This window comes from Mycteria americana, chromosome 5 (genome assembly GCF_035582795.1).
Source record: "Mycteria americana isolate JAX WOST 10 ecotype Jacksonville Zoo and Gardens chromosome 5, USCA_MyAme_1.0, whole genome shotgun sequence".
In the NCBI taxonomy this organism is placed as follows: domain Eukaryota; kingdom Metazoa; phylum Chordata; class Aves; order Ciconiiformes; family Ciconiidae; genus Mycteria; species Mycteria americana.
This window is the reverse complement of record NC_134369.1, coordinates 60,005,880-60,026,332: the sequence shown is the minus strand read 5'-3', so window position 1 is coordinate 60,026,332 and position 20,453 is coordinate 60,005,880. Positions and strand designations below refer to the sequence as shown.

The window sequence follows — 20,453 nt, the reverse complement described above, 5'->3', positions numbered from 1 at the left end:
CAGCTCCCACCTGGGAACCTGTGCTAGTGCAGTACGCTGGAAGAAGACCTACAGGAGCGTAGTCAAGGGCACCTTAAAATTCCCAGTTGGTTGTTACATTTACAGAGAAACACATTTGAGGCAGTGTTGTTTCACCACAAGGGTAGTGTAGCTCCTCTGGCGTGCACCGTTCTGCTGTGCCTTGCAGCTCTCTGCCCAGCTTTTTTACCTGGGGTGCCCTCCCTGGGCTGTTTTGAGCGAAGATGAACATCGGTGCTGAGGAGCGTGCGGGGTCTTGCCGGGGACACGCAGCACTGTGCGTCCTCCACCTCTCCTGTGCCTGCGAGCAGGACATGTCCCTGCCCGCCGGCTGTGCCAGGCCTGTGGGGAACGGCGGGGAGGAGACAACCTGCTGCCTGAAGCGTGGGGCTTGCGGGTAGGCGAGGAAGACTCGGCTCGTGGCTGCGCTGAAGGCTTGTGACGCACGGCTCTGATCCAGCAAAGCGTATGGATGTGTGGCTGACTCTAGGCGCTGGCTTTTCATCATTCCACAGGTTACTGAGCCGTTCAGCCAGGGCTTAACACTTCCTTACCTCTGTGGGAAGCTTCACTTAGCTTTATTGATATGTAGTTTATTCACATTTTTCCTCTCGATGGGGAGGCCCAGGGCAGAGCTGGGGGGGGGGGTGTTGTACGGCACCATTGGAGCCTGGCAGTGCCAGCGTGGTGCCCAGAACTTTATCAAGTTGTGTGGGAAGTGCTGTAAGTACTATGCAGCATATTGCCAGTAGCAGATTTGTTGGCAGTACCAGATTTGTTAATGCTGCACAGACAACAGGTTTGCTACCCAGCGTGGTTGGGATGCTACCTGGACTGAACCACCGCTGTATACCAACACGCTGCACTTTTCATTCCGCTTAGCCAAATATCCTGTGCTATGGAGGGGAAAAAACCAGCAGGGAGCTATTAGCTCTGGTTCGGAGATGAAGCGCTAGGCATGCGGTTTCACAAGCGGCTTCGACTGACCTCGTGTCGGGCGGCTGCCAAGGGCCGGTGCGGGCTGCCCATGCCCAGCTGCACGTCCCCTCCTGCCTTGTGCCGGCCCCAGCCGGGGACGCCGCGCGTCACCGGGTCATTGCGGGATGCCGTGGGGTAGCATCGCCCCTTTAGGCAGCTGCCTGCAGCTGGATGGGCACAAAAGCCTAGGTCTTGCCCGTGGTTAGTGGCAAGCTTTTATTGTAGACTTTCCAGCTCCCAGGCTTTGGCTCCCTGCCTCCCCCATACTCCAGTCCTTGCCCTCCTGCAATTGCTGTTACAGGGTTTCCCAGATCCAAGATCCCTAGTCAGCTCTGATATCTTCTGTGGCTGAAAACAGCACTTTTATGCATTGAGGGAGTAAGTAGGAACCCTTTTATTTTTGTGATACCTCTTAATGCATTTTGCTTGAGGAAGCGTTTGTTAAAAGGGTCGAGTAGGGTTAGAGAAGATAAATTTGGGCCTCTGGGTGTGCTGCAGCTTGATGGGCATGAAGCTCTTTCTGTCTCTGCCTCTGTCAGAGACTTGCAGAGCCGTCATATCAAAGGCTGGCACTGGCCACTGCAGCACCATCAGCACTCGCTTTTCTCCTCCTTCTGGCAAGAAATTTGCTGGGAAACCATTTGTATTATTTAGCTAATGATGACTAATACTTGAGAGTGGATATCTGTGCAATGTAGGATTGTGCCTGTCTGAGGTCTTAGCACTTACCCTCTGTTTTCTGTGCCCAAGAACACAGCCTTCCCTAAAAAGATAAAAACGAAAAATATTTTGCAGGAATCGTTTTCATTCCCCCTTTTTGGGAGTGAATCATCGTGAAAACGGGTTCTCTAAAAATACCCATCTCAGTGTTTGTTGAGGCAAAACTGGGTGATAAGTAGTTTTGGGGGAGAAACAAAGAAGCGCTGGAGGCCCTTGTCTCTTCTGGGACGTGCACTCTTGTGCGCTTTTGGGGGGGGTTGTCCCAGCGCTGGGTGACAGCCAGATCTCCAGCGTCTTCCTCCTTCACTCCCTTGTGTGCGGAGGCAGGAGGGTTACACAGAGTGTAACCCTTTGGCGTAGGGACAAGGGACACGTATCGCTGTTTCTGGGGCTGTCAAAGGCCGGTCTGGGCTCCTGGTAGCAGCTGAGGATGGCTGGCGGAGCCCTGGGCTCCGAGGGTAAAGGGCAGCTGGGCTTTTGCAAACATACCCCCGTGCAGTCCCGTCCCGGCGGCTGCAAGGGGAGCAGCAACGCCCAGCCTGGACACCCTGTGCTGGGCAAAGTCCGAAGAGCTCCTTGGAGGGTCCTGTGCAGCTCTGTGTGATGGAGCAGCCTGACAGAGCACCCCAAAATTAATCCACTCTGTGGCATGTGCTGCTGGTTGGGCTGAGCTCACCAGGAACGAAGCTTTTGCCTCACGTGTCCCATTTTCGAGCACCACATTGTGACTTGTGTATTGCTTTGCTTTGGCCTGAGTGTCTTGCTGCTGGGTACTCACGAAGCCTGCAAGGTCTGAGAGGTCTTTGTTTAATTTAATTCTTTTCGGGGGGAAAATGATTTACCCAGTTGCAATCTTACTCTTTTCTCCCCATCGCCTTTCAGGACAGTGCCCGCTTCCTTCCTAAAGAAGCCATTAGCTTGCATGCTCCGAACCAAAATGTTAGCTCAGCTGTAACAGATGGATGGATATGGGTATCATGTGGCAACTTAATGAATAATATCTATCACCTAATTTCCCGAAAGTTGGCATGTAATGAGGCTGGTGCCATGATTATTACCTCTGTAAATCATGACTTTAAGATGATGACAATCCCTCCTGCCCCAAGGATACAGGACAGCCAGACAATGATGTACATTTAATTGCTGTGTGAGAGAGGCAATGTGTTCGGGAGCATGCCATTGCCTCTGAATTATCTTCTGCAGCACAGACGCTAGAGGAGATTAGTGCAGATTGGAGGGGAGGGAAGGCCCTGCCATGCCGCGAGGTGCTGTGTATACGTGTGTGTTTATTCACTTGAGCCAGCCGGTGGTGGTGGTGGTGTGAGCTGCCCGGGGTGGGATGGAGGTGTGACTCCCAGGTTTGCCTTCTCGGTCTCCCCCAGGACTGAAGAAGCAGCGGATGGAGAGGGGATCGCTCACAACTGCGTAGAGATGCTTCCTTTGTTTTTCTGATGAGTGTTTGTGGTGAATACCTCTGTGGACAGAGGACTGTGACCTCCCAAAACAGTGACCTTGGCTTGGGGAGTGAAAGCTGCCAAACCTCTGCCCAAACCTCCTCCCACTACAGGAAATCTCTGTCTCCGTTTTCTTCCTACTACAAACTGTTTTCTTCCTACTACAAACCACAGCTGGCCTTAAAGCAGAGCCCATGCCCACATTGTGGGCTCTCAGCTTGCTCACGCGGCTGCTTCCTAGCCAAGGGAGACATCCCTGCTTGAGGGCCCTCCCGGGCCATCTCGTTCTTCATCAATTGGTTGAATAACCACTCCTAGTAAAATTATTACTCTGCTGGGCTTTTAAGGTGTCTTTCATTAGGTGCTATGCTATGACACTTGACAGGGATGAGGCTGGATTGTGGATGAATCAGATATTGCAGCTGACCCTTGGAAAGCAGCTACTGCCAGCCTGCCTGTACTGCTGGTTAGTGCCGCTCTTTTTTGCTGTGTTGCCCCCCTTACTTGAGTAGTTCTTTGTTTAATTTTTCATTTCCTTTTAATTCTGCCCCCATCTTCCTGATGCGCCCGTCAGCGTGGTTGCAAGCTGGCTGGATGTGGGGCAGAGCAATGGACGTGCTGCTGCTCTGGTCCTCTCCTCCACTTCGGTGCTTCCGAGCCACGTGATGAGCGTAGGTGACAACAGCCTTAGAACTCTGACAGCGGCTGCTTTGGGTCGGACCGAAGATCCCCCTGGCCTGATGTCCTGTCTCCAGCAGTGCCCAGGGGAATTAAAACTAGGGCAATGTGATGATCACATACGATGATGTGTTTCCCTACAATACTTGCCCAACCTCCAGCGATTCGCAGCTGGAGGACTTCCCAAGCCAGGAGTGTTACCTTCAGGTTCGGTGGCCCCTGTGCAGCCACCACCAGCAGCATCACGGCTGCTTCCAATTCCTGCAGCGCAGCCCCCAAACCCAGGTGCTCGCCTGGTTTGCGGGAAGATGGCTGTAAAACCAGCAATACTGTAACTGCCTGGATAATGTGAGCAGCAGGCCACTTGCAAAGCCACCCAGTGCTCTGAACCACGTGGGGTGGGACTGCTTGGCTGCATGTTGCAGGGGAGCCACTGAGGTGCTGGAAGAGGAGACCCACGACGCCGGCGGACCCCCATGTGTGCAGGGGTGCGGCGTGCCTGAATTAGCCTCTTGTCCCTCTCTCAGGTTGGCTCCCACAGCGGTGACCAGCGTCACCCTCCTCTGGCCCTGGCCTGCAGGGCTCCCAGCTGGAAACGCGGGCAGGTTCTGCGGAGGGGAGGTGAGGGTGCGAGCACCTGCACGGGCGCAGAGCCAGCGGGGGCACATGCAGATACCTCGGTAGGATCCTTCCGCGGCTCTGTGAGCAGCCACCCTCGGGAACACCCTCAGGTTTGCTGTTCCCCGAGGGTTTTTGCAGCCGAAAGGTGGCCTGGAGCATTTCTTTGCTTTCCTTCCCCCAAGTAAGCAAACACCATCCTGCCAGTGCTTTGCAATGTCAGAAGATGTTCCCGTACCTGCTGGAAAGATGCTATCTGCTAAAGCAATGGTGGCCGGGCCGATTAATTTCCCAAAGTGACATGGGTTTCTTCTCTTTAATTCTCTGCGGTGAATTGGCTGCCGTTGATCTGAGCCTGCGCTGAGCCTTTTTGTCACTAAAGACATTGTAGTGCTTATGGCATTAGCGGTTACATAAGCTGGCTGTCTCCAAGGGGGCTTTGCCCTGGCGTGATGCTCCTTTAGGGTTAGGTAAGAGCCAGCCACAGAGCAGGGGGATGCGAAAAAAAAATACACATCTGTAGTCAAGAGACTTATTTGAACTTAACGCACCCCGCAGGAAAACCCGGTTTTTGGAGTTTTCACGTATTCTCTCTGGCTCTGCAGATTAGAGGGGGACCGTGGGAAAGCTGCCAGGGCTTGGAGATCAATCCAGCCTTTGTAAATCCTTTCATCTGACTGGCGGCTTCATACAATTGAGTATTACCCGGTTTATTATTGTTGGTTGATTAAATTCCTGTTGGTCAACACAAATAGTGCTGCACAGGCTGTGCGTTCGTGGGATGGAAATTGGCATTGCAAAGCACTTCCTAGAGAAAGGCAGGGACGGCCTGTCATTTAAAACTGCATTCAGGGGACGTTGGGGAGGGGGGAAGGACAAATCCCTCCGTGCAAGCAACTTTCCAGGCATTTCTCACGTGCCTGTGGAGGCTGAGCCTGCGGCGAGCGAGTGTGAGGGTCGGGTCCCCGCTTTCCTGACAGCGAAGGCAAGCAGCCTCGGCAGGGATGTGCTCCCCAAGCCCCTGTGTCTGCAGGGTGGGGGAGGCGTGGTGCGAGGTGGACCCAGCATGTATAACTAGGATTAATGGGATGAAATTAGGTGAAGGAGAAGGTCGTCAGGAAATGTTTCCTCAAGGTGAAAGCTATTAGGCTGCGGCAGTTTCTCGAGGGAAGTGATGGGAGCTTACTTACTCAGGTTGTGTTAAAATGAGAATATGAGAAAAACTTGGCTGGGGAGAGGAGACGGGTGACATCAGTGGCTTTAGGGGGCTCTGGTGGGACATGACCCCCCCAGGAACAGTGCATTTCTGGGAGGGATGGAGGGGGACTTTTGTCTCTCTGCAGGGCAGGGTCTTCAGCTGAGGTTTGAACTCGGGGGAGCTGGTGGCTGCTGTCTGCCAAAGCAAGACGTTACTGGTACGCTGACAGCAGGGCCCTGTCCCGGTGTGAGGCAGGGCACTGGCCAGCCCTGAAACGGTACTCCCCAAATTTGTTGCCCTTCCTCTTTCTAAATACTTGCCTGGCTTGTAAGGAGGGAGGAGGGCATAGGACAGAGCTCTCAAGAGTGGGAGCAATTGGCTAACAAATAGTTTGGAAACCTCTGTGCTGGATGACCTGAAACATCTTTACGCTTTTATGAATGGCATTACCTTGAATGTCCATGTATTTTCCTTCCATATCCTTGTGCCCGAACCAAAGCAACCCCCTTTATCTTTGGGTGTAATGATTCGTTTCCCATCTCCATGCAATGTGCCCCTAAAAAATGAGCCCACCTCTCCTTATTGAAAGGATGCCTGTGCTTAGTAGTCTTTTTTCTTTTATGCGTGTAACGAAGAGCTATTTTGTGGAAATAAGAAGGTCATCTTCTCTCCCTCTACTACTAGTTCTCAGATAGTCCTGAGATGTGGGTGCAGAGGAGCCCCAGGTGACCCTCTGCAGTGAGCAGGCAGGAGATGCCTGGGGCTACACATGATTGGGAAGGAGGACATTCATGTCAGGGTCCCTTTCCGTATCCCTTCCCTTTGTCCCAGCTCTGCCACGATGTGTGTAACCAGAACCGACTCATGGATGCGATACTACGGAGTAAGCAGGAGTTCCCGCTCGTGGCTTACTGCCGAGAGCCCACTCTTCAGGGCCGAAATGCCAAATACGCATTGGAAGGCCAGCGTGCAGAGGTGGATCCCGCGGGCGCCTGCGTGCTGCGGGAGTGGCGAGGCCGAGAGCGAGCCGTGGAGGCTGCTTGGGAGACGCAGAGAAGCGCGTGTTAACCGGCCTTGCGGGGAGCGGTCAGCCGCCAGTCCAAAGGGCTTGAGTGAGCGGTAATAAACCTGTTAATAAATAACAGGGAAAGCTGGCTGCCTTGCATAGTTTTAATTTCTGAATGTAACCTCAGGAAAACCCGGTAAAGGTTTGCACAGTCCTTTTGCAAAGCCGTAGCGAGCACTCGTTCGGCTTGTGGGAGCAGACAGTCTCCTCCGATCGCCTGGTCTCTGAATCATTGTGGGATTGATTTTATTATCCCCGGTGGCCAAATGGCTGGGCTCTCCTTGGCTGCCCCAGGCAAGGTGACAGCGCAGTTCCCTGCTTTGCTCTAAGGGCCAGGGGACTCGTCCTGCGGGATGCTCCCAGCCACCTTCCCTCGCAGCGGGCCTTGCTCAGCATCCCCTGGAAAGGGTCGGTGCTGGCAAGGGCTGGCTTTGTAGAGCGCTTCCCAAAACGCCTGCCTGAGGGTGGTAGCGTGGACGAGAGGGAGTCACAGTTATCAGGGAGATTTATCTGAGGATTGACGTGCTATTTCTAAATGATTTCTCCTATTTTTATTGCAGTAACATCGTACTCTTAACTTATTTTAGAACAGATTTTGTTCCCTATCATCTCATTATTTCAGTCCAGCCCAGTGATACATTGTGATCTGCTCCTCCATCTTGTTTCTACTCCCTATAGACAATGTGCTGTTAGGAAATGCTTAGGTGTTGTCTAGCCTTTCTTTCCAGGCATTAATTATATGTTTACTGTATTCAGATTCTTAGGCCATACCACATGTCACTTGCTGTAGGTATCTGGAGTCTCTGTTCTGCTCAGTTTTGGGATATAGCATATTTTTGGCTGGCCCCTTGCTGTTCCCAGCTGGCCCTGACGAAGCACGCGCCGGTTCGGCATAGCCAACACGTTGCACTCGACAGCCCTTTTCCTGTTTAATTTCCTTTCGCTAACGCCCGCGGCGGGGCAGCGGGTGCAGGCAGGAGAGGGCTGCAGGTAGGAGGTGGGGCATCGCTGCTTTCCAAAACGAGGATTTCCCTCCAGCCTTGTGTAAGAACACAGGGAACAGTCTCTGCTCTGTTTGTGTAATTTGATGGCACGAAGGGGCTCCTCTGTGACCCAGGGTTTGGGGTTTTTTTGGTTGAATTTTATCTCAGGTGAAAGCTGCCGGGGATTGGATCCATGCCACCTTCCAGCTTGACACCGAAGGGCTGTACAGTGAATTAACTGTGCACGCTTTATCGTTTTTATGCGTGGCTGTTTTTCCTGTGTGTACTGAGTCCTTAAAGGTGGTTGGGAAGAAACACACCTTCCTCCCACAGTCACACTGCCATTGGAATGTGTTTATCAAAAGTGCATTAAATTACTAGGCAATCGCAGCACGTAATGTTTAACTAGGGTCTGCAGTAGGAGAGCGTGAGGCTGAGTGGTTTTCTGCTGCTGGGTGGAAAGGAGGAACCGGGCAGGGGAAGAGAGAAGAACCAACTCAGAAAATACCCCAAATCAGAGGGGATCAGGTGGAAGGGAGTGGGGTCCCCTCAGGGCTGCGGACTGCAGCAGGGCTTTGCTTCCCGAAACATTGGCTTGCTGGGAGAGACCAGCACATTAAACCAGCTAATCGCAAAATACACGTAGATCCAAAACTGAAATATGGGTGAACGCTGGGACCTGTGCAGGTGCCTGTCCTAGCTGGAAGGAGCCGCTGGCTCTACAACTGCAGTTATTTGGGGCAATTAGGACTGGGCAGGGGGTTTATGCCTGCAGCGTAGCCAGGCTCCGTATCCTCGGCCACAGAAATTGGTGTGTCTTTGTCACAGACGCACACAATCCCCAACTCCAGAAGAGCTTAGCGTGCAGGGATTTAGAGGTTCCCTGGTGATTGCCTTAAGCCTTGGGCTTGCGGCTATTTTAGGCTTTCTCCCTTTCTCTCTCTGAGGGTCTGACCAGAAATTTCATCCTGAGCTAAAAATTGCATGAAATTGGATGCGCTGTGTTAAAAATGGTCTCTTGATAAATCAGCGTTTTCCTATGAAAAACTGCTTTACCTAAAAATTCCCAACCAGCCTTTGACCCAAGGAGCGTGGCAAGAGCGGGTGACACCGTGAAACCACGCGTCTTGCTCGTCACTTGGGCAAGAGCTGTCCCCTGCCAGCCCCAGGTGTGGGAATGAGGTTTGTTACCATCCTGCTCGGTACGTAAACGCCAGCCATAACTGGATAAATGCTTTTATTTGGAAAAAGGCCAGCAATTTTTAACAACTTTGCTACCTTGCACTTTTTTAGGCTCAGGGGGAGAGATGGGGGCAGCCAGCGCTGGGGCTAAGGAGCGGATGCGGGGCAGCCTGGACCGGGGCAGGGGGGATAACGAATTCCTGGGCACACGGAGGCCGTTCAGCAAGTGTCGGGCTCCAGCGGGCCCCTGGGTGGAAGGACTTTGATCTGACTCCAGCCTTTTCCCACCGAGGCATCGCTTTTGAATGCGTTCCTGCGCTCAGCCTTGCCGTGCACGGCAGACAAAGGCGAGGGGAGCGGGGAAGAAGTGGAGGGGGGCTGTTTACCCTCATCAGGAATGGTCCAGTGGCCCAAGTCAATAGAGCCTATTTTTCATTAATCTAATCATTAGGTTTTTCTCCCTGCCAATTAAATTTTTCCTGTCAGTACTCAGAAGGGCATCGTTTGCATCTATGAATTTTTTTTTTAATAGGGGGCTTCCTGAACATGGTGGGGGTATTTGAGGAGTGGAAATTAAAGTTTAATTTCTCTCTGGACGGAAAAGTATTTTTGAGTTTTAATTATCACGCGGCTTGGATTCCTGACAGTTGAGGACTGCATTGGAAAGGCTGGTTTCCATTGTGTGGAGTGGATAATTATGCAGCCCTCTCCCAGGCTCGCTGCATTTATTGTCCAGAAGAATCTTCCCAAGCAAAAGGGGGGAGCAGATTTACAACCCAAAATGCATTTTCAGAGCCTGCAAAAGTTTCAACTTGATGTTTGCAAAGAAAGACTTTTGCAAATATTTAAGATCTTCTTATTTACCCTTTTAACAAAAAAAAGCCCATCAATTAGTCTGGTAATCTGCCTTTCCCCCCGCAGGTTGCTTAGGAAGTAGTTTTGTAAACTCAAGAGAGCCCTTCTGCATCTGGACTGCTTTGTGCTATCAGTTTCTAAGCAGGATTCCTTCGAAGGCAGTGGGAATGTCTGCATAAAACCTACTGGCCCATTTGTATGTACAATGTTGAATATAAGATTTACAGCCATCTGAAACTCAGCAGTGCTTCTTACCTAGGAGGTAATGTTAATCTATCCAGGAGAAAATGCTGAAGGATTCAAACAAACCTAAAATCTCAAAGCAAAACTCATTCACAACTGTTGTGTTTCACAAGGCTTTGGATTAACCTGATGTCTTTCCACAGGCTTTTGAACCATTAATGGTTAGAAGTTTGCCATAAAAATGGAGAAACTTCAGCAAAGGTCTTGTCAAATATGGTGAAGCTTTTGCAACTGCAACAACCTTGCCGAATATTTTGAGGGTGGAATCAAAGCTGCATGTGTTTGGGTGGGTTCAGATTTGCGGGCAAACGTCTTGCACAACTTTGGTCAGTGTGATGAGTTTGAAGAGAAGAATACTGATTGTGGATGCTCACTGTTTCTCCTTGCTGAGAGGTGGAGTGGCAGTAGTGCAAAAGGGAAACCAGGGAGCAGATTCTGGGATACACTTGCACTCATTTCAGTGGATTTGCAAGAAGTAACTAACAGGGCAGTTGGGCGTGCAAATGTTTCAGATCAGCCTGTTTTCCAGAGCTTTCTGGCTGTGACAGAGTGACAAAGGGCTCTGAACCCAACTTGACTTTCATTTGCAACTCTTTTTGGTTTCACTAGTGCAAACTCAAGAGTCTTTGGGCTTCTGATAGCTACCTTCTTATCTTGAAAGACCATGTGGTTGTTTTGGGGAAGGTAGAAGCTTATTATGGGTGTTTCTGGACTATTAAAATAGCTTAGGACAACCTAGTCTCCATTCCCCACGTACTCAGTTTTCAAATTAGCACCTTTGTGCTTTCTCTTGTGCTGCCCTAGGACTCGTAGGCGTGGACACGGCTGTCTCCGTAGCCTTCTCCAGCCCCTTCCTCTGTCATGGTGCCTTCGAGCCTTGACCGCAGTTGGACTGTTAGTGCTGCTGAGGCTGTTTCCTAACCCACGTGGTTTCCTGGCATTCCCCAGCTTGTCTGCATTCACTGAGCTCCTCTTTTTTAAGCTCTTTTGGCTAGAGACCATGTGTTGTTACTGTAGTCATACCGAGCCTTGTGCACATTGGCCTTCTGTGATTTAGGACTGTGAATTTCTGTGGAAAAGCTGGAAATGATTACTCTTAAAGATAAGAACTCTCTTTTTCTGGGGGGTACTAACTCTTGAAATCCCTGGCTGTATTTTAAGACAGCCAACTGTTTCCAATATAACCTTTTTATTGCAAACATCCCATTAGTATCAGAGGACCCTACCCCAGCACTTGTTCTTCTCCACACGCTCTTGCCAGCCCTGCTTTCTTCTTTGCCAGCCACCATGCAGTTAGGTGAGACTTTCTGCAGGTGATGGAAAACCAAAAATGCATGGATGATTTCAGATTACTGAAGCTGACATGCCAATCAAAGGCTGTTCAGTGATTTCATTTTTGCCTTCAAATAATTGTGGTGCTTGCTTTCTGGAATTTAAGTGAAAGAGCCACAAATTTCCTCATGTGGTATTTGTACAGGGTAGGCATGGAGAACAGAACTGAAGGGCTCTCAGGGTCACCTAACCCATCCCTTTGCCCCACGGCAGACTCAGCTCTACCTACACTACTCCTGACAGATGTTTGTCTAACCTGCTCGTGAAAGCCGTCATCAATGGCAATTCCACCACCTTCCAAGGCAATCTCTTCTAGCCCTTAAATATCCCTGTTATTAGAAAGCTTGCTCTTCCTGGGTGGACATGGAGAACAATTTATTCACTTCATCTTTTTTTGACAATCATTTACATATTTGAATCCATTACTATGTCTATGTTTGGTCTTTTTGTCTCCAGGCTAAACAATCTGGGTTCCTTCAAGCTCTCCTGCTAGATTATGCTTTCCACACTCTGATCCTCCTTATTTCTCTCCTGAATTCCTTCCAACTAGTCCGCATGAGTCTTGAAGTGTGATGCCTAAAACTGGACACAGATCCCTATTCAAGATCTTTAACAGCACCGAGGAAGAAGGATTATTTCCCCTGTTTACATACAGGGCTCTTGTTTCTGCGTCACGATACGATCCCACATACTGCTTTTGCCCCAGCGTGACACTGATTCGTGCCCAGTTTATGGATTGCAGAAGCCCCCAAGTTGCTTTTTCACAGAAGTGCTGTGTATGAGGAATTCAGGGATGCTGCCACAAGAGTTTAAGTTGGCCTCGGCAGAGGCTTTGAGGGTAGCACGCTGGCAATGGGATGGGCTTAGCCTTTGGTTGCTGTTGTAGAGGCAGGGACAGCGGCTACCGCAGTGGTAGCCAAAGTCAGGTGGGAAGGGTTGGGTCTTGGAGGTGGGAGGGAGGAGTTAAGTAACTGGATTGGTACAAGTGGAAATGGGTACAGCCTGTCTCCTTGGTTTCAGGGACTTTCCCCTGAGACCGAACCCTCTTGGTGACTTCTGGAGGCTGCAGCGTTCGTCGAGGTGCCCCCAAAAGGAGGCCATGGAGCAAAGCAGGCTACTCTTTCTGAAGCATCCACACCATCCCAAATGTTTTGAGTCGTTTGTAGCCGGTGGAAAGCCGCTAATCGGCTTCGGGGCTTTTTTTGACCGGGTCACGTGACCACACTACCAAGATTAAAGCAGCACGAGGAAGGAAAAGAGGCTTAAACAGCTGAGGGTGCCTGGCAGGTCATTTTAACCTTTTCGTAATCATTAAAGCTGCAGAATCCCATTAGCGGTGAGTGACTTGCAGCTCCGCTCCCCGAACGAGTGCCGGTGACACAACTTTCCGTTCACCTCTGCCTTCCCCCAAGGGCGAGTCCAGCACAACTGGCTGGGAGGGCCCGAACTTCAAGCAGAGAGCGTGGCTGTTCCTTCCTGTGCGTCGGGGAGTCCGTCGCAATAACGAGAAGCAATCCATGGGTCTGTCAAAAGTGGAGGATTTGTCTCTATATCTAAAATTAGACTCTCGTGGAAGGTCCTGCTTAGGCCATACTGTGGTAGATCAGCCCTTGCCCATCTGTGGCAATAGTAGAGGTACAGGATAAGGAAGATTATGATGATCTCCTAATTCACTGCTTTGGCACTGGTCAATGGGCTGTGGCTTTACTCTGCTGGGACTGGTGACAGCAGAAGATCCTGCACTGCTGCAGGGCAGCTCTGACATGGGAAGCAAAGCTTTTTGGATGGAACTACATTGACTAAGGCACACGGCAGTCGAAGAGCCTCCCGTTTGTAGTGTTACTCATCTTTTCCTCTCTTGCAAGTTGTCATGAGCACAGCATCACATCCGGTAGTCAGTCTGATCTTCCCCCGTCCTTCCTCCAGCTTCTGCATCTTTTGTTCTCTCTCTTCATATCAACTAGTAAGCACTGATAGAGAAATGCTGGTACCGCAGTGTCTGGAAGGGAGGATCGCTCCTATCCACCTGCAGTTTGAACGTTGTCCTACTTTCTCTAGAATTGTCCTTTCTGCATTCAGGCAATCCTTCACTGAGTACATCTACGCGGTTGCACAGCAAATGGCTTCTTAAAGAGGCCAAGGAAGACCTGAATTGTGCCTGGTGTCACTGAGCTGTGGTGGGTGTTGCAGGTAGTGCAGCACCTGGAACTGACCCAGAGAGCACCTGCTCCCTCGGACAGCGCAGGCGTCCCTGTGCGGGGAGGTAGGGTGCTGCAGCGGACGCAAATCAGCTTTCCTTGGTTACACATACACCGGTCAAGGCTGTCTGGCTGCGTGTGTCTTGGACGTTAACGTTTCTGTCACTGTGCTTGCTAATTACAGTCTGTCCACTCTTGCTTGAAAGCTCAGTCTGAGGCTGAACCTCAAAAAACTCACACTGATCGTTCTCGGAGCGATGCCCACAGTCAGGTGTTAAAACACAACGTGTAAAACAAACGCAATCTTTTCCGTGGTTGTTTACCTTCGAAATCTCTGGGGGACAGAAGGAAGGATTTCCCCAGGAAACCTGGACAAACAGCAGCGACTGATAGTCGGGGCTGAGCCGGTCTGTCACGCAGGCAGCACGTCGTCTGGGGAGCGCGTCTGAGCAGCCTGGTGACGGGGCCATCCTCTGCGAGCAGGCTTGCCGGGACAGCTGCCGAAAGCCCTGGGGAGCCGCAGCAGCACTGCCCGTCCTGGCCCACTCCCAGCCGCGGAAGAGCAGCTGCGGGTTGTCCCCCTCAGCAGAGGGGAAGCGTGGTGTCAGGCTACAAGACTGAGAGGTGTTTTGCCACCTTCCCGTTAAGCAGGTTTTACAGGTTGAGGGGGTTAGACATCCTCAGATGCAAGCCATCTCCAGTGGTTCCTGCTGAGCTGTGCCGTGATAGAAGGACAGCCCCCGCACAGGTTGTAATGTAAAGGTCACCCGAGCGAGGAGGGAGAAACCGGTGGCCGCTTTCTGATGGGCCGAGACAGCTCTCTCCCAGCTGCGCTGCAGGACGCGGGCACACACGTGCACACGCTGCTCCTTCCCTATCAGCCACCTCCTAACGAAACCCCGATAAGATACCAGGAGCTCTTGAGCTCCTGTTGACAGTCGTTGCGGGCAGATGTTTGCTGTGCGTGGAGCTGATGTCATGGCTGGAAGTCGCAGTAGTGAGCTGTAAAAGCCGAAGTCAGGAGAGACCTTATCAGGCTGTTACAGACCGACCTGAGGCCGCTAAGCTCCCAGACAGGCCTAATGAACTGGAACTGAGTCGGGAACGTGCGGTCTTGAAAAACTTCAGAGCTCGTAGTTACAGGCTTGCTATGAAATGTTAATTAAATAGCTGCGGTGGCATACGTCCCATCCTGCCGGAGCAGTGCTTTGCAGCAGCACAGCCGTGTCGCCAGTGTGTAACCACCGCCTTTGAGAGTTAAAAAAAAATGTGTATTAGTCTGAGACCAGATTTTGTTATTTGTGACCGGAGTGACAACGCATTTCGCTGTTCTTTTGACTAGTGTTTGAATACCTATTCTATACCTGAGCTATCACCCGCACCTTGAAAATGAGGCCTGATCTTACCAGTCTTATTCAGACAGATGTTATCATGGGTGGCTTTGAATGCTACATATGGGCCTTTTATTTATTTAGCATAGTCTAAGGCAGTGTCTATTCAGTAAAAGTGTGCTGCAGCACCTCAGCTATGGAAATAATCAAGATATGGCCTTAGTTCTGTTCCTGTAAGTGCCCTCCTGCCACCGCTTTAACGCTGCCTGGCAGAGCGCAGAGGAAACTGCTCCCTACGCAACCCACGGTGAATGAGGTGGTGGGGTGAGAGAGAGAGCACGTTGGTATGGTTTGCTTGCAGAGTATCTTGCAAAGCTACAAAAGGCTGGAAGCGTCTGTCTGCCATAGACCTTGTCGTTGTGTATTCTCTTACCACATCCCAAATTGTGCCCAAGCTCGTACTGGAGAGGCGTGGGGATTGGGGTTAGCGGAGCATGGTATTTTGGACCTGAGAGAAGAGAAGGAGGGTTTAGGTCGGTGAGCTTCTTCAGCTCACTGCTGGAATACTTCATTTGGCTTTTATTTGGCTTTTGCCTGCGGACCTGCCCTCCCATCCACTTGCACACCTTCCCAGCTGCGTTTAGTGATACTTTCAGCAGGGACTCGCTGGGTCGGAGCCTGGGTGCCACTTCTACTCAGGCTGGAGAGCTGCCTTTGTTCAGTGAGGACAAGGGCTAATGTGGGGACAGGGACCAAGTCCCTTGGACACCGGCAGCATCCTCCAGGTGCTGGAAGAAGTGGCTGAAAGCCCTGGTGGTGCCGTAGTTGAGGGCAGCAGCTGCAAAAGCCAAGTAACTCAGCGGTGGCTTGTGGTGTCCCTGCTCACATTTGAGCCATCCGCTGAGTTAAGCCTGACGTGAAAACTTGCCTCACGCACCAGTCAGAAAGAGGGCATCGGGAATGGGGTTTGCTGGTACGAGCAGAAAGATGGGGGCTGCCTAGGAAAAAGCAAGCATCGTAGGTTTGTCCACCTCTCTCAAAAATTTCCTTTAATGACAATATATAAAGAGATGTGAGTTTCATCTGCTTCCCAGCTGCTCTGAAAGAGCTCTCTTGCCTTAATAAATCAACTTCTTTACAAGATGTAACTGCTGGCCCATTTTTCAGCCTGCTTGTCTGTGTCAAGAAGCAAAACCAGCAGAGCAATACGAATCTGAAATATGGTGCTGAAGAGCAGAGGTGTGATAACGAAACTGCCGACAAACAGCTAAATGTTTTATTGAGCACAGGTGAAGGTCTTTTTATGAGACTATCTTTGATGGAAGGGGAGGAAGCGAAAATGTCAGCAACCCATTACGCGAAGGAGACGGCGGCAGTTGGCCGCAAGGTGCAAACCTGGCAGAGCATCACTCCTTCCTGCGCCTTTCCTCCTGGGGTTTGGGAGAATCCCTTTAGGGTGGCTGCTTTTTATGAGGGGAGGAAGAGCCTTGTTTGCAGGACATCATTGACAAAATATACCTGCGCTTTACTGTCTTAAATCATACTTAGTAAAAGTAGCTCCTGGGGAGAAAACGCAGCGGGAGGCAGCGGGTGTCCAGCCTTGCTGCTGGGGGTGTGGGGCACCTCCGTGCTGCACGTGGGGACGGTGCTGGAGCGGGCACCACGGTCCTGACCTGCCAGCCAGCACCCCAGCCGGACACTGCATAACCCCCTCTTTGTAGCAGACATTGAAAAGACAAATCGAACCCCAGTGGGGTGCTGTGGAAGAGGACTAAGGCACCTCTGTTGGCTCAAGTCTGCTCGTGCCGGGTTGTTCTGTATTGCCCAGGCTGGGTGTAGGGACCGTCCCGCTGTGAGTGAGTCCCGTTGGAGGGCTCTCCACAGCTTCCTCATCTCACGACCACCTGCATTAACCTTTTCTTGCACTTCTGCTGTGACCCACCCTAAGTAAAGGGATTGCAGTTTTTTCTTATTTAGCGCTTAGCAAGTGCTAAGGCCTCATTATGAAAAGGTCTTAAATAAAAGTGTCTCAATCCCAGCCGTGTAGCTACCACGCAAACCTCTGCTCTACGTACTCGTGGTTTGGAGAAGTGGCATAAAAGGAAATAAAAACATTTATTTTGCTACTGGAGAATAAATATTTACCCATTTGACAGATTCTTCTGAAATCTCAGATGAGGACCGGAAAGGCTCCAGTGTTTCCAAGTGACTTTTAAAATGACACCGTTCTGTGCTCTGCAGGCTGAGAGATTGTTTTGATTGTTAAAACAGTTTCCAATTTATATTTTAAAAAAGCTTCAGGAGCCAGGCTGTTCCCTGCTCTCTCAGAGGCCATTGAGTTAAAACAAAGTAGAGTGATTTGTCTTGCCTCAATTTAGCTGTAATGAGTATTAAGTGGTTTATCTATGTGGAGAAAAGTTACTCAGCTAGATTACATCCAAGTTGAATTACACCCCGTTCCAGATGGAGTATATTTTTTAAGACAGTAAATCTTGAGGAGGGTGGATAATAACAGTAATGCTCCTTCCTGGGCTGGAATGCGACTCTTCTACCTCTCGTGGAGATAATGTGTGGGGCTACATCCAATTAGTTTTTCAAAGGCTTTGTAAAGAAACGGGACTTCAGGTTTTACAGCTCTGTGAACAATTTGGCTTGAAGCATTTACATTGTACAAGTGAGTGATGGCTGATGGTGATTATGGTTTTCATCTGTTTTGCTGTTGTGGGTAGTAGCCTGGCAGGGCACGACGCCGTCTCTCTCCCCGACCTCCTCTTCTGCACCAAGTGTGATGGCTGCGACAGGGAGGGTGTTGGGTGAGAGGTGAGATGTTTTGATGGGAAATTCCTTCCTTCTGGTGTCATCTGATCCACTAAGGCACCATTGCTCATGTAGCTGGTGCTCGTGGCCCCGAGGCGTAACTGGAGGAGGACATTGGCCCTGCTAGCATCCCAAGCGGCACTGAGTGCCAGAGCATTCTCCCAAAAAGCTTATCCTTGACCATGTGGCCTTGGCCGTGTGGCCTTGACCACCATCCTTATCTGCTTCCCTGATACTGTACCTCCCCTTCACTGTGCCACACTTCTGCAGAGCCAAGCGGCATGGTTGTCCGGCCAGCGTAGGACGAGGTGTCAGGTCACCGGTGAGGCACCAGCAGGTGTGGGTGGACTCAAAGTTGGTGCCAGGAGGTGCTGGCCCAGGCAGGTGTACCGAGGGTACGCCCCAGCACCCAGGTCTGGGAGCCACTCGTTCCACCAAGGAGAGGGCATTTGGGCTGGTGAAGGTGGAGCATTCCTCATACCTGGTGGCAGGCTTTGACAAGGCAGTGGGGACCATTCGTTTAATTTCTAATGAAGGGGATGAGGGGGTTCAAGCTGTCAGCGATCCAGCTCTACCGCCTCTCCTGGGTGGGTCAGCGAAGCCGTCCTCACCCCATAGCTCTGGGAGAGGCAGGGGAGGAGGGAAACTCACTGATAAGAGGAAGGTCAGAGGCAGAAAAATGTTGGGAATGTGTTTCTTGATCTAACGTGGGAGAGACCCAGCCTGGGGTTTCACTGCTCAGCCCGGCAGTGTTACTGCCTGCTGTCATGAGAGTTATGGGATTTTTTAAACCTGAGATCAAGACGCAAATGGCTCATCTGGCACCTACCTCAACACAGGCAGGTCCAGAAGATGGAGGCGGTTCATCTCTGAGGGCACAGTGAGGCTGGTGATGGCTCTGAGCACTGTTTCTCAGCCTTTGCCTGAGGTGGAGCATCTTCCGTTCACAAAACAGCTCCTTTGCTTTTTTTCTTCTTTTCTCCATATATTTTATGTTGCTGTGGGGTGTTTTCTGGCTGAGGTCAGACGTCAGACATAGTTTGGAGTTGAATGGTGGCGTTTGAAGAATTCTAGCAAATCTCAGAACAGGCTTTCAAGGCTGGAGGTAGCTGTGGTGTGCATTGGCTTCTGGGGATGTAGGGGTTGCCTTCCCAGGCAGTACCCTTTTTTTGCAAGGGTTATGAAACCAGTGAGGAAATAATTCTCTCCCCTTTTCCTTTTCTTTGGCAGCCGTGCTCAAGTTTTTCCATCAGCCAGCCAGTCCTTGTAGTATCCAGGGCCTGAGCACAACAGCTTCTGTGTCACCATTCAACCGCTTAACCTTAATTTCCTGTAGCTTTAGCAGTGCTGGAACCCACCACAAACACATTTTGAAGAGGTTGCTCATGAGGTTCGGGTTGTCAGCCTCCAGCTTGGGTAACTTCCCACTGTGCTTGAACACAGACAGAGCTGCTGGAGAGGACCTTCTGCGGTTTTTCTGCCTTTCATGGGCACGGGACTGGGAAGAAGGGGTTGTCTGCATCAGAAATAGTTCCCATAAGCTCTTTTTTTTTTGGTTGCTGTTCTTTGCACACAACGTGGTGTGGTGGTCCACAGTATAAACACTTAGGAGTGATAAGAGCACAAAGGTGAGGGGGGCACTGCATATAGCAGGCTCCCTGCCGCCTGGGAAGCAGGCTTGGACTGCTAACAAGCAACAACCTTAGTCAGTAACTGTGGTTCTTGTGGAGCTTGTGTCTGTTGCTGGCATCACATCGAGTTCTTCTTTAGCATTATCTAGCATTTTTACACTTGTTTATGCAAGGGTTGCTGTCTGTGCAATTTATGCACGCAGAGACTGTGCTCGGTCCAGAGGCGTATCCCTGATTCCCAGGCAGGCATGGATTGAGCCTCTCCTTCAACACCGCTTTGAATCCTTCCTTGAAGCTGCTTTGAATGCCCCGATACTTTGAGATAAAAATCAGGACCTGCCGTATCAGGATCACTGCATTCATTGTGTAGAGGCACTCAGCTCTGCTGCTGCCCTGGCAGCATGCGGTACCGGTGGAGCTGGAGGGCAGGCGGGGAAGGACACCTTATCCGACCAGATCTACCGATGGAGGCTGTTGTATCCAGCACAGAGTGGAAATGGTGGAATCTCTGGTTGTCTTCAGACAGAGCTGGAGGCTGTTCTGAGAACTGTTTAGCCAAATGAGTATTTCTGGACTGAATTTAGGGGTAAGTTAACAAAGTGTGGTGGCCTGGGGCACAGAGGAGGTCAGACCAAAGGGTCCATGGTCCTGCTGGCTTTGTATTTAAGAATCTCAGACTCCCCTCTCATCCTGCTGGAGGACAGGTTCATTACTAATTAAATTGTTCCAGCTGATGCTGAATTCTTGCTGACTTAAGTGCTGATCTTCTGCAGCATTATACTCGCCACCTTTTGATATGCATGACTAAATTCACGACACTGTTGGCACGAGGCCTTCGCGGGGAAGGTGCTATGGATTGCTCCTCTAACCTACTTGGTTTGCCCTCTTCTCCACTGGCCTGGAGACTCCTGCCACGTTGGGGTTGTTGTTGGGCAGAGGTTGTGATCGCTGCAGCTGAAGGTGATGTTGCTGTGAACCTTGCCACCACTTAAACTGTTCACTGAACTTACATAGCTTCCTACAGTGTCTTCTTAACCTTTTTCATGAGAACTTGTTTGGATTTCCTGGGTTTGGCCAAAGCACAATGCAAACAAAAAAGTGAGCATGTTTCCTCTGAGAGTGTTTGTGCTTTAGATGGGCACTTGACTCCG

The 20,453-nt window shown here is 50.8% G+C and overlaps 1 protein-coding gene across 1 annotated transcript in view; it reads left to right on the top strand.

The window, feature by feature from the left end:
* The window catches only part of CCDC85C (coiled-coil domain containing 85C), a 115,100-nt gene that overhangs the window by 48,854 nt on the left and 45,793 nt on the right, over positions 1 to 20,453 (top strand). The gene's annotated exons all lie outside the window — the stretch shown is intronic.